This window comes from Periplaneta americana, chromosome 13 (assembly GCF_040183065.1).
Source record: "Periplaneta americana isolate PAMFEO1 chromosome 13, P.americana_PAMFEO1_priV1, whole genome shotgun sequence".
Lineage (NCBI taxonomy): Eukaryota > Metazoa > Arthropoda > Insecta > Blattodea > Blattidae > Periplaneta > Periplaneta americana.
The window spans coordinates 52,016,781-52,029,929 of record NC_091129.1 but is presented as its reverse complement, the minus strand read 5'-3'; the positions used below and the strand labels follow the sequence as shown (position 1 = coordinate 52,029,929).

At 36.3% G+C, this 13,149-nt stretch overlaps 2 protein-coding genes across 6 annotated transcripts in view; one reads left to right on the top strand and one right to left on the bottom strand.

Moving 5' to 3' along the window:
- The window catches only part of LOC138711898 (facilitated trehalose transporter Tret1-like), a 209,773-nt gene extending 204,873 nt beyond the window's left edge, over positions 1 to 4,900 (bottom strand). The window contains exon 1 of one of the 3 annotated variants that reach the window (XM_069843180.1): positions 4,551 to 4,900. The gene's annotated coding sequence lies outside the window, so the exon portion shown is untranslated. The remainder of the gene's footprint in view (positions 1 to 4,550) is intronic. The other 2 variants (XM_069843184.1, XM_069843182.1) reach the window with 2 other exon arrangements.
- LOC138711897 (solute carrier family 2, facilitated glucose transporter member 8-like) overlaps positions 1 to 13,149 on the top strand; it is a 140,329-nt gene that overhangs the window by 55,650 nt on the left and 71,530 nt on the right. The gene's annotated exons all lie outside the window — the stretch shown is intronic.

The following is a 13,149-nucleotide window of genomic DNA, read 5'->3' as shown; positions in this document are numbered from 1 at the left end:
GTTTGACTTTTCTCTCTTTATCCTCTGAATGTACATTGTACTTTGAAATAATGATGTGTTGTATATTACAAAAATGTGAATAAAATTATTAAGCAAAGTTTTAACCTATAGCCATTTATGAGTTATAATTTCATTTACAGTATTGGTACCCACATATTTAAAGACTACTATCCCTTTCTGTTGATGTATACTTGTGAAAGTTCTCTCCCAGCATTTTATGAGTATGTATGCCAATAATATAAAAAATATCATAAATTTATATATAGTAAATGATTAGTTCTTTTCAAATTTTCTTCAAACCAAGAATGTAAAACTAGCGACCACATGGGCCTGATGTAAACCTGTCCTTTTAAAATAATTAGTTATTGTTGTTTGAAGAAAGCAATATGTTGTGTGGTTCATGATTCTATGTCTTCATCATGTCTCTGGGCTCTGCTCCGCTTTAGTTTTTTTTTTTAAATATAAAGCATTCGTAGCTCAGTCAGTCATCCATACCCATTGGAAATGCAAAGTTCTACATTATATTCAATACGGATTATTGATATCTGAGAAAACTGCCCCGTGTAGTTAATTTCCAGATCAAATGTATTTTTAAATCGTGTTCAGTTCTTAATTACACATGTACAGTTTTCATGTGATTGTGTAATACACAAAATATGTGTTGTGTAAATGGTGACTATTTAGTGAGTTCTTCAGCTGATCAGAAGTGGTGAGTGATAATACCAGTAAAGTTATAGAATGTAACAAACTCAAGCGTAAAAAAATTGCTTATTAGGAACAAAGTTTTTAATGGTGAGTCTATTATAAAATTTAGAGAAATCGATAAGGTAAAAACATTTTCAGGAGAATGCATAGGCCTAATTATACCAAAACAATTATAAAACTTAGAAAAATCAGTACACTAAAAAATAATGAGGAAAACTTTCCGATATTAAATTTTCACCACTACAAAATGTATTGGCCTAATTAAATCAGAAAAATTATAGAATTTAGAAAAATCAGTACGCTAATAATATGTACTTAATAGGCCTAAGAGAAAAATATTGAGGAGAACTTTCTGATATTACATTTTCATCACGACATAATTTATAGGCCTAAATTATATCAGAACAATACAAAACAATTTAAAAAATGCTTAATAAAAGGAAAATATTGAGGAGAACCTTCTGATATTTTCATCACGATATAATGTATGGGCCTATTATATTAGAAGAATTACAAAACTCAGAGAAACAGTAGGCTAAAAAAAGCTTAGTAAAAGCAAAATTTTGAGGAGAACCTTCCGATATTAAATTTTCATCACGACATAATGTATAGGCCTAATTTTATCAGAGCAATTACAAAACTCAGAGAAAACTGTAGGCTAAAAATGCTTAATAAAAGGAAAATATTGAGAACCTTCCGATATTAAATTTTCATCACGACATAATGTATAGGCCTAATTATAACAGAACAATGTTACAAAACTCAGACAAAACAGTACGCTAAAAAATGCGTAATGAGAGGGAAATATTGAGAAATACCTTCCGATATTAAATTTTTATCACTACGTCTAGCGTAATAACGGATTGCAGTCAGAAATTGCGTCTCAATTGAAATTGGTAACTGTGATCGTTTTCATATTATAGGTTAGGAAGCAGCAACACTATCAATCTCGCATTTTCTGTAGTGAATCAGGTAAGTTTCTAAAATTAACATCGTGAGACGTTCTAAGTACATCAATTTTGTAAGGTATGTTTTCCTCCTTCGTCTCATTTCACGAATTCGACGAAGAAAAGCCACGTTATAAACTTCATAGCGAGCCATGTTGCTGGGTTAGCCCACCTTTAAACTACCCCCCTGGCGGAGGTTAAAATTTAGCCGGCCAAACCCTGCTTAGCACGCGTACTATCGCTACCACTGGTTTATGAATACGAAAAACGTTAGTTCGCTGATCATCCATCGGAAGTAGCAATTTAGCCCGCTCTGAGAATGTCTATGAATAGGACCCTTGGGAGAGATTAACAGTGATCTAATTTTGTAACTAGGGTAGTATAAAATGTGTAATGGTTTGTCCTTTGAGAGATAGCCAATAGAGATATGAGTACCCACGTGTGTGACCTTATGACATCTTATGACATCAACATTCATTCACAGCATCACCCCGCTTCCCTTCATTCCCTGGAGACTTTCTCGTGGTTGGAGTACAGTAGTGACCGCTCTGTAAATTGTAATACCTTGACAAAAAGAAAAAGAGAGAGAGGGAGGGAGGGAGAGAGATATGGAGGGAGGGAGAGAAGAAGAAGAGAACGTCCGTTTCTTAAAATTTTATCAATAGCACCTCTGACCTTCATTTGAAACATTATTAGTAGTTGTCTACCCCGTCCCTGCGGTGGCTGAGTGATCTAGAACTTTGATCTGTCATGAAAGTGGTCCAGGTTCTGCTCCTGATCTGGACTGGGATTTTTCATTGAAAAGTCTATAGTGAAAATTGTTGCGGACTAGGTCTCAATTGGTGTTTTTTCAGGATTCTCTCGTTGTCCCAAGTTAGGTATCAACTTAATTTCGTTCCCTGACCGACGGCTGGCGACACATGTGAGAGACTGGTGTAGGAACAAGCGGGGATTATCTGCTCGAAACCTGGACATAGATTGTGGATTGGCAATGCGCCTAGCTGAGTATTAGCAAAGTTCTCTCAGCTGGACATACTGGTAGGGTTCAGGATGGTTGTGTTGATGATAATGATTAGACTTCGTTGAATTGCCACACGCAGCATGCAATCAGGTTGCCGATGTACGGTAGTATAGAGGAGGTGAGCGACCGCCCGGTCTCGTAGTATAAGCAGTTCATGTTAATAGTTGTGACTGGTCCAAATAGATAGAGCAGTTACAGCTAATGTATACCTATGTAAGCATTTGTTTTTGCATTATTGTGGTTGGAATAGTCAAAGATTAACATTTGTTCAGTGCAGACAAGAATTAAATCAAACATACTACAATGAGAGTGTTGCTGTTCCAAATAATTGCCCCTGGAATACCCTTACCCCCGCAGCCAGTCTTGACCCGTTGGGGAACGTGTTGGATGATGTTAATTATTATGCAGAATATTACGGCAAAATAATGAAGGTAATTGATGCATTGGATAGCACAGACAATTCTGCTGTTGCAGCTGTAAAATCATTGCCTTCTGAACAGCTATTGGAAGATATTATGTTCATTGATTCTAATTTTAAAATCGTGCCCAAATGCATCATCCTGTTAGAATCGTCTAAACTACATTTCTCAGAAGCCCTTAATAAAGTGGATAAAGTATCGCAAACCGTTATCCAAAATAACAATTCACTAATTTCAGAAAAAGTGAAATGTAAGCTGAGAAACATTATTGCTAAAAATTCTGCCTATTCACAACTTCGTATTTTAAATGATGTACTATCAGGTCACGACAAGATATCTGAAGTTGGTGTACTAAAAAGTAGCGACTTTCCGTTCTTCAAATATGTACGTATTACATCGTGTGATGTTGAAAGTACATTTTCCCAATATAAAAACAGTTTAAGTGACCATCGGAGGAGGTTACTTTACAGTCGCTCAAAATGTACGTAACTCTTCATTGCAATGCACATATTCAAGGATGATGTGAGTATCTTACATTAAATTTTAAGAGTTAATATATCTCACTATAAAATAATTGTGTAGTTACATGTTTAGACATTTCCTACTTCAATGATCATTCATTATATTTCTTGCATGCAGGATAGAGGTTTTATTGTAACCGCAGTATACTGCTCAGTGTTTACATCAGAGGCATACTCCATCCGTTGCACGCTCCCTTCTCATACAGTCTATACTGCGTGCGCAGTAAACCTTACGATTCTCGCGGGAATTCCACGAAGTCTAATAATGATGATTACGCAGTCTCCCTTCCTATTTGTTGCATTACACTCTATCCTTCGTTTCAATTCACAAGGATCAAGAGCTTAATGATAGCTTAGGCCTACATGCCGATGTCGCCTATGCGATCTGTCGCCGTTAGTAAATTTGAATGTATTTCTTCACTGCTAAAGAGGAGGATTCTAATCTCGTAGAAAAGAAGTGAAATTTTATTGGACAAAAATATTGATTGAGCGGATTTCCTCAGATTTTATTAGTTTCTTAGCTACCATTCAGCAAAATTTGAAAGGCATGTTGGTCCGACAAGTTAACAAATTTAAAGAAACAAATATCAAGAGTCCTTCAATAACTGTCTATTAATAGACAGTTATTGAAGGACTCTTGATATTTGTTTCTTTATACCATTCAGCATTTTCTCCGCAAGAAAAGAGAAAAGAAAGCAAAATGTGTAATTCTTCTTATACTAGCCCATACACACGTGATACACGATGTGTAAAAATTATGCAAGAATGAGAAGATCTATTGTAAATAAGAAAATATGATAATCAGATATGTTCGGTAATGATTTACCTCACAAAACGCAAGCACAAACTCTCAAATACGTCACTTAGCATGGCTCCTGGCTGGACTGCAGACTAACACAAACAGTGCAATAAAAACAAGTAATCAGACTCCACTCACCTGTTTCCCGAGTTGTTCGTCGCTCTCTCTTCATGAGAACAACTGAAAATCACATGGCGTCATGCAGCGACTAGCGAGGCATCTAAGCCTGATCACGCCTACCAACACAACAACGCGTGCCGACTAATGGGATTGACCGAAAGGTTTGTGTGTCAAGAAATTTGATACCGTATACTCAAATGAGTGATGAGAAGTCGCAAGCGTCAGAGAGGTAGAATGACGTCCAACAAACAAGCAATACTGGTTCGAAACTGGGAAAAAGTTTATTTGTCGTTCATTTATGTAAGCAAACTCTTATCATCTGATCATCTGAAGTCGGTGTGTGAAGGAGCGTGCAGACATTCGAAGCGAACCCCTTCGCGTAGGCCTACCGAGGTTAAAAAAGGACAAGATTCGCAACGTGGTTATGGAATAAAACTGCGCCAGCGTTCCACAATAGTTTAGGTAGTGGTGCAGATATTGAAGTAGCTACAGCAGATTGTATTTCGACGTGTATTACTCTGCCAGGTTAAATGAATCATCATCATTATTATTATTATTATTATTATTATTATTATTATTATTATTATTATAGTTTTGGAGAAACGCCATTACTTACGGTCCAGCACTGCGATTATTATTATTATTATTATTATTATTATTATTATTATTATTATTATTATTGACCAATAAGTATATGTTTCTATAATTATTCTGTACGTGCATGAATATTGATATTTTTAGATCTTCTCCTTATAAGGATAAATTATTAGGTTTTATCTCAATGTTAATCTTCTTAATCTTTAGATGAGAGTAACAATTTATTAGTTATTCATTTAATAATAATATTATAGAAAAACTGATTCAATATTATGTGTCAACGAACTATTAAACGCCAGGAATTGACATGTCTTGAATCATAGCCAGGAAGAGAAAAATAAGATAAATAAATGTAAGGAAGTCAGCTACCTAATGGGTTTTGAAATATCTCGTGCTCTAAAGCCTTTTAACAAAACAGGATTTCTCAGAAGAGTATTGATTAAAATATATTAAATAACTTGTCCATAAGAAGTTTTTAATTTTGAAAAATTACGAATTTCTGGACAAAGTATAGAAAGAAGAATTTAGAAAATTCCTAATTATATTCAAGAGGAAGGTTAAAAAGGAAGAAAGAAAAATCGTATATTATTCACTGGCTCTTGATGACAGCAGTGACATTACTGATACAGCAAAGCTTGAGATTTTTATCCGCAGCATTAATCAAGATGTTAATACAGGAACCACCACTGGTTGTAGTTTTCATGCCAACTACCTTTCCTCCGTCTCCTTACTTCATAGGCTGTCTATCGCATGTAATCACTGCAGCTCGAGTTTTGGTCGCTGCATTATACTAACCACAACAGTAAAGATAATATGATACCAAGTCTGCGGTGCATAATTTGTAATTCCGTTAGGCTCTTTATAAAGAACCAGGAATTTATTCCATTTCGTAGAATTCCTTTTATCAAAAGTATTTCTATACGGGACAAAGGGTTTCGTTATGATCCCTCCCATTTTTGTAAAACAATTCAGATCTTCTATTTTATTTTTTCTCAGTTTCTCTTTTTAACTTATTTTCAAACATTTTGATAGAAACTGAACAATACAAAACATTGAATTATATATTATATATATATTTTTATTTTAGTACGCTATTTTACGACGCTTTATCAACAGCTAAGGTTATTTAGCGTCTGAATGAGATGGAGGTGATAATGCCGGTGAAGTGAGTCCGGGGTCCAGCATCGAAAGTTACCCAGCATTTGCTCATCTTGGATTGAGGGAAAACCCCGGAAAAAACCTCAACCAAGTAACTTGCCCCGACCGTGAATCGAACCCGGGCCACCTGGTTTCGCGGCCAGACGCGCTGACCGTTACTCCACAGGTGGGGACTACATTATATATTCTCATACTTACACCCTATCGACTAATACCGGTAGTTATAGAATATTTCGCATAGTATAGAAGTAGGCCTACCTTGGATGTTTTTCAATCCATAAATCTTGAATAATTGTTCTTCATATTTCATTAAAATGTATTATACTTTATTCACGTAACTCCATGTTTACTGCTTCTGAAGACTGATAGAAATGTTATGAATTCACGGTCTATGCACGTCCTCACTTACTGTAACTTGAGTGTGCTTAGTAATGCTAATGCCCTCTAATGATAGTTGAAGTATATTTTTAATTCGTAACTTAATGATATTATATCGTGGGCTTAAAAGAAAAAGGTATTAAGTCCAAAAAGATAGTATTGAGATAAATCAATTCAAAAGTTTGAATGTTTATGAAATATCTGGTTTTGAATTTAAACTCATTTACTCCTTATTGTTAAATAATACATATATTAAGCTACATATCAGCATATTTTGCAGATTGAATTATGGTTTTAACATAGCTAGGGGTGAATTGAATGAAACTATACAGAGTGTTTAAAAAATACGGGGCATAATTTCAGGTATGTATTTCCCACATGTAGACAATCAAAATAGTTCATTACAACATGTGTCCGGAAATGCTTTATTTCCGAGTTATGGCCTTCACAACATTGAAATTCACCGGAACGTTTTTCTTTCCGCAGGTCGTTGCCGTCAAAGGAGACATTAAGAGGGCACTCTGACAGTTCATTCCGAGGCGAAGGTTACATTCAGTGTTGTGTAGGCGTTAGACTGTGCGACATGTATTCAAATCAAGAGCTGGGAGAGATACACTTCATGTACGGTAAGGCGGACGGCAATGCTGCGCTGGCTCGTCGTTTGTACCAGGAGAGGTACACACAGCGACAATGTCCAGATCGGAAGACATTTGTACGTCTCCATTACCGTCTGTGCGAGTATGGAAAATTTAACTCTCCTGGTTTGGGAAGGGAACGACCAAGATCTACAACTCCAGAAGTACAGGAGGAGATTCTAGAGGCTGTGAACATGACTCCTTCTATCAGCACACGAAGGGTAGCGTTGCAAGTCAATGTTCCTCATACGACTGTCTGGAGACTGTTGAAAGAGTATCAATTGTATCTTTATCATTTGCAATGTGTACAGGCCCTGTCACCAGCAGATTACCCTGCACGAGTTAGGTTCTGCCAGTGGTTCTTGCAGCAGTGTGGTGTAAATCCGAACTTTCCTGCCTTAGTATTATTTACAGATGAAGCACAGTTCACACGAGATGGCATAACAAATTTCCACAATCAGCATGTATGGGCGTATGAAAACCCACGTGCAACTGTTCCATCTCATCACCAGGTGCGGTTCTCCCTCAACATGTGGGCCGGTATCATTGGTGATCGATTAGTTGGACCCCATGTACTTGTAAACAGACTTACGGGGCAGGCGTACACAAACTTCCTGGAAAACACCATACCTCATGTTTTAGAAGACACTCCACTGATCATCGCCAACACATTCACTTCTTGCATGATGGCGCTCTTGCACACTTCAGTCGTACGGCTCGCCGGTACTTGGATCGAATGTTTCCTGATCGATGGATAGGTAGAGGTGGCCCAATTGCTTGGCCTCCACGCTCACCTGATCTGAACCCTCTCGATTTCTACTTGTGGGGCCATTCAAAATCATTGGTTTATTCGTCTCCGGTGCCTGATTTGGAATGCCTTCGGAATCGAATTGTGGCATGTTCTGAGGACATACGCAATACTCCTGGAGTTTGGGATCGTGTTCGCAGGTCAATGAGACATCGATGTGAGGTCTGTATTCAAGCAGGAGGTGGACATTTTGAATATCTTCTGTAATGACAACGACCTGCGGAAAGAAAAACGTTCCGGTGAATTTCAATGTTGTGAAGGCCATAACTCGGAGATGAACCGTTTCCGGACACATGTTGTACTGGACTGTTTTGATTTTCTACATGTGGGAAATACATACCTGAAATTATGCCCCGTATTTTTGAAACACCCTGTATATTCACAGATTTTGAACTTCATTACATAAAGAGTGCGTTAAATGATGAATTTTTTCTAGAGGCTAAATCACAAGCTTACTAAGAGTCATTTTCAAAATCATCACCTATAATTTCCACTGTTATCCACATCAGGTACTGGAACTTTGTCAACTGCAATGCCACATGTTGGTAGAGTTTTGTACCGGCCATGCAACTCTTCAGGTATTACACTTGCTCGACAGACTTTTAGAAGATTATTTTTCTTTTCTGAGCTTATTGGCAACGAATTTGAGTATTCTGCTAGCGGTTGTTTTGGACAAATAAATGGACGTCCCTCTCCACGAATTTTGATTGCTCTATATTCATCAGAATACCCACACTTATATTACGGAACTTCGTGTAATTGAAAGATTTTACTTTGAGCCAATTAACAACATTACCATTATAATCTTTGGGTTTCTTTTTTACCAACATTTTTGTCACCTGCTGTAGGTTGAAGTATTTCTTTCGGAAAGAAGGTTAAGAGTTTGCGAATAATTTTTTTTTCTGAAAACACTGTGTATTATACCAAAAGCAAGGCAATTCTGACGGCTTCCAAACACAAAGGAGGAGGAATTATAAAAACAGTGGCCGTCGTCAATTCTTACGATTTCTCCTCCTTCCTGGAGTGCTGCTGATGACTCAGTGAAGAATGAAGTCTTTCTGCCTTCCAATAGGTTGAACAAACTTTCTTCCCTGATCTTGAGAAATGTTTTCTATACACTTAATCCACACGAGTTACAATTAAGATGTTTAGGAATTTTAGCATCTTGTGATTTTTTTATATATATCAAGCCTATGTTAATTTTTTCGCATTGCTTTTCCAGTTGCTTGAATTCCTATTTCTCCATCTACTTCTATTTTTTTGAGTTTGTTCCCTAGGTGTCGCACATTTTTCATTGTCTTCTGAATACTCAGAGTTAGGATGGTAATTAGAATCTAAATCTTCAAAATCACTTACGAAAGTATTGTCAATTTTCTCCAATACATCTCGTTCACTTACGACTGATGAGGTTCCTGCTGGTAATTGATCATTTTATTTATTGCATCGTGAATAATAATTTTTTAAGAAATTAAATTATCATGTTTATTCTAGATGTTATGTATTATTTAATTTATTTCGTCTATCTGCTGTTCCACTCATTCAAGACGAGTAATTCTATACTTTTGGTTACACCCTTCTCACAGTTCTATTGTCAGATCATATCAAATTTAATTTATTAATCAGCATTTTTAATAAGATATGAAATATCCACAGTAACATTTTTAATATTTACTACTTGGTTGTCATTTGGTGATCTACGTTTAGAATTTATTGTTTTGGTATTGTTTTTAATGTTATAATATGTTATTAAAATAATTATAGTAATGAACCTACTGAATCTCAAAAGAAGATTAAAAATGATTAAGTACAGCATAAAAATAGCAACTTCACCTCAGGATGTTAAAGTAATTACAGTATTTATTTGTTTTGGCTATCATGTAGGCCTATATTTTAAGAAGAGTCACTTACTAGCAATCACTTCAGCGTTTTCCTGCAAAGCTAGCTGCAATAATTTCTTTCCTCTTGTCATATAATTGTTTTGTTTATGAGAAAAAAACATAATTATGCAATCATTGTTAATCACTAGCATATATCACTGTGTACCTGGATCAGGTTATGAGTTAAAATCATTCTGCCTCTAGAGATATTCTGAAATTGTTATTGAGGTGTACAGGCAAAAGGTGTTAAGTGCACTTAATACTCTTTTCCTGTCAATATTTTCTTTGTAATGGACTTAGTAATTTATGAAGGTTTCATTACTAAGGAACTATAAGAGTTAAGACTTAATTCGTTTTCCCTGTAGACAAAGCACGATTTGTTGTACTTATTACCATTAATAACTCATTTTTCGCATTTTTGGACTTAATACCTTTTCTTTGTAAGCCCACGATTTAATACTACAACTCTTTTATGTATTTACAAACAAAAACATCCATTTCTCATAATCCTAATCCACATATATTATGAAATTATGCCTTTATTATGAATTTTTCACTTTGTCCTATATAGGTTTTCACTGTAGCCCATACATGCGACAAAGTAAATAATAATTAGGGGTTTGGTAAAATAAATATACCTAGTCAAGTACATAAGCCTTTCTTTTGGTGATCGCTGCAAACTGTAAAGAAAAGTTTCCTCTACTAATTTTGGGATAGAAATTTACAAAAGCACTTATTAACAAGGGGTCATTTACAAAAAGTCTTTCGCTTTGCCCCACTCTCCCCTATTAATAACGTAAATAAATCTGTTTTAGCTTAGAATAATGTGATTGTTCAATTGGCACGCTATTTCATAAAGTACGTGCACTCACTTCTCTCTCTGAGTCAAGCCATAACAGCTCCGTTCACAACGCTATTCAACTCCTTACACCAGTGGTCGGCAAAGATTACGTCATATAAAATGCAGCCTGCAATACACAGCAAAGGGGACTATAGGAGGGAGAGGATACCCAGACTACTTAACGTTGAATGAACAAGCGATAACTACTCCTCTGCCCTGCTTGTCTATTAAGGGGTTGACTCGCAAGCCACGAAATGTCGACCAGTGCCTCACACTATTGAAAGTTAACGTAGATTAACATGTAAATGTACTGTATAAGTAGGCAGACAGATAAAGAACAAAAAGTGTTTTCAACCCCGCCTGCAATTTTTAGCTCATTCGTTTTGTACTTCCTTTGTAAGGTAATCTGAACACTATTTGAAATGCTGTGTGTAAAGAGTATAAAACATTTAACACTTAATTGGATGAACAAGAATCCTGAAAATTCTGAGAGTAAAGTTTCTGGAGATACCTAAGCTTATAGCCAGTTGTGTGTGAGCCTTGAGTTTTACGTTCCTACTTCTGCTGAAAGGTATGATGATTAAATTTCCTAATGCGCGTCAGGAGACGAGTTGACAGAGACAACACATCAGCTGATTGGAGCGGCTCAGATATCGACATCCACATCGGTTTAAGTCATACATACATCTTTAAGAGATGAGCTTACCAACGATATTTTCAAGTGAGGTTAACTGTGACAACTGTGATTGTGATTTTGAAATATCTGTGACTTTTATCGGTGATCTTGTCACACCGATAAATACAATAGGTGAAATATCCAAGAACAATAAAATATGAACACGATTTCTCTGTGTATTTATGGTGAATACTGAATAATTTTATTTACAACTTCTACAAATAATATCTACATGCAACGAATCGGTGGTTTATATTGGAAAAATCCAATAAATAAGCAATGCACACTAATCTTCAACAATAAATACTAACCAATCGACTTATGAGGTGCCAAAAGTTAAGCTCTTGTGCTACAAAGTTATATTGTAGGTATTTAACCAGTCGATAATTTTGAAATGGAGTTGGTTATGGGAAAATTGAGATTATGTGACTATTTTTCCGTCGCAAGAGTAAAGTTCATCTTAAGTTATAGAAATATCAGTTACACAAAGAGTACTGAATATTAAATAAGCAGAACTCGATAGTGATACTGTCACTAATACGAGTATTTCTTGTCTTCAATCAGAGATATCTAAATGACAGCTTCGTGTCTGTGACAAAATATCAGGCGTTAGAATGGAGGAAAACGGGTTTGATTTCTGGACAGATACAAGAGGCTTTTACTTTTTTGAACAATTCCCGGGCTTCTTTCGAAGTTCATGTTTGATGAGTTCACTTACCCTACATCTTATACGACAATTCCGATTTTCGTGATTTTTTTTTTGTATCCAATATTTAAAAATATTCAGAAATTGACGGTGCTATTTCTGTTAACATTAACGTTATGTGATTTAGATAAATTTGATGGTACTTTAGAGAGTTTATCTGGCTTTGTGAACATTTCAACAAGGAAGTTCTGTACTTTTAGGGCAGCGATTTTTAACCTTTATGAGCTCGAGCACTCCTTTCATATGATGTGCATTTTGCCGGATCTCTTAACACATTATACTATTGCTTAGTAGAATGTAAGAAAATAGTTTAATGTGTAGGCCTGTATTGTCGGTATTTAATTTTTCACTCTACAGATTGCTACTGACCTCAAGTACAAACTTTTTAAAAATTAGCTTTGTCTAATAAAAAAAAGTTAAGATTACAGTTCTAATTAAATAAAATCCATACACTAAATGGTTCGTAAACTAAACAGTAGTAAGTCCACCGCAATGGTGGGCCGGGATTCGATTCCCCACTTGGGACAAGTTGTGTGGGTGGGGTTTTTTCGGGGTTTTTCCCTCTCTCCTATGGATGAATATCAGGTAACTTTATCAGGCGTATGGAACCTCACTCATTCTCGCCACTTCCTTTCCTCCCACATCATCCTTTCCTTATCATTCTGGTTGTCTTACTTAGTTTTCAGATCGCGCCTGCGGCGGCCCTCCGAGGCCGCTGATTCTCTCGGCCGGTCTCCGTGGATGTCAAGCATGGTAGCTGGTGGTCAGCAGCGGTACCCACTCCCTTCACTACGGGAGAGAGAGCTTACATCTACGGGAGACAGGAGAGAGGATGTTTATATCTCAGACCGTTTGAGGGGGAAATGTGGGCGGTTGTTGGGGGTAATTGTACACGGATTTGGAAAGATGGGGGACTGATCGGTAGGGTGTTAGCGGTTTGT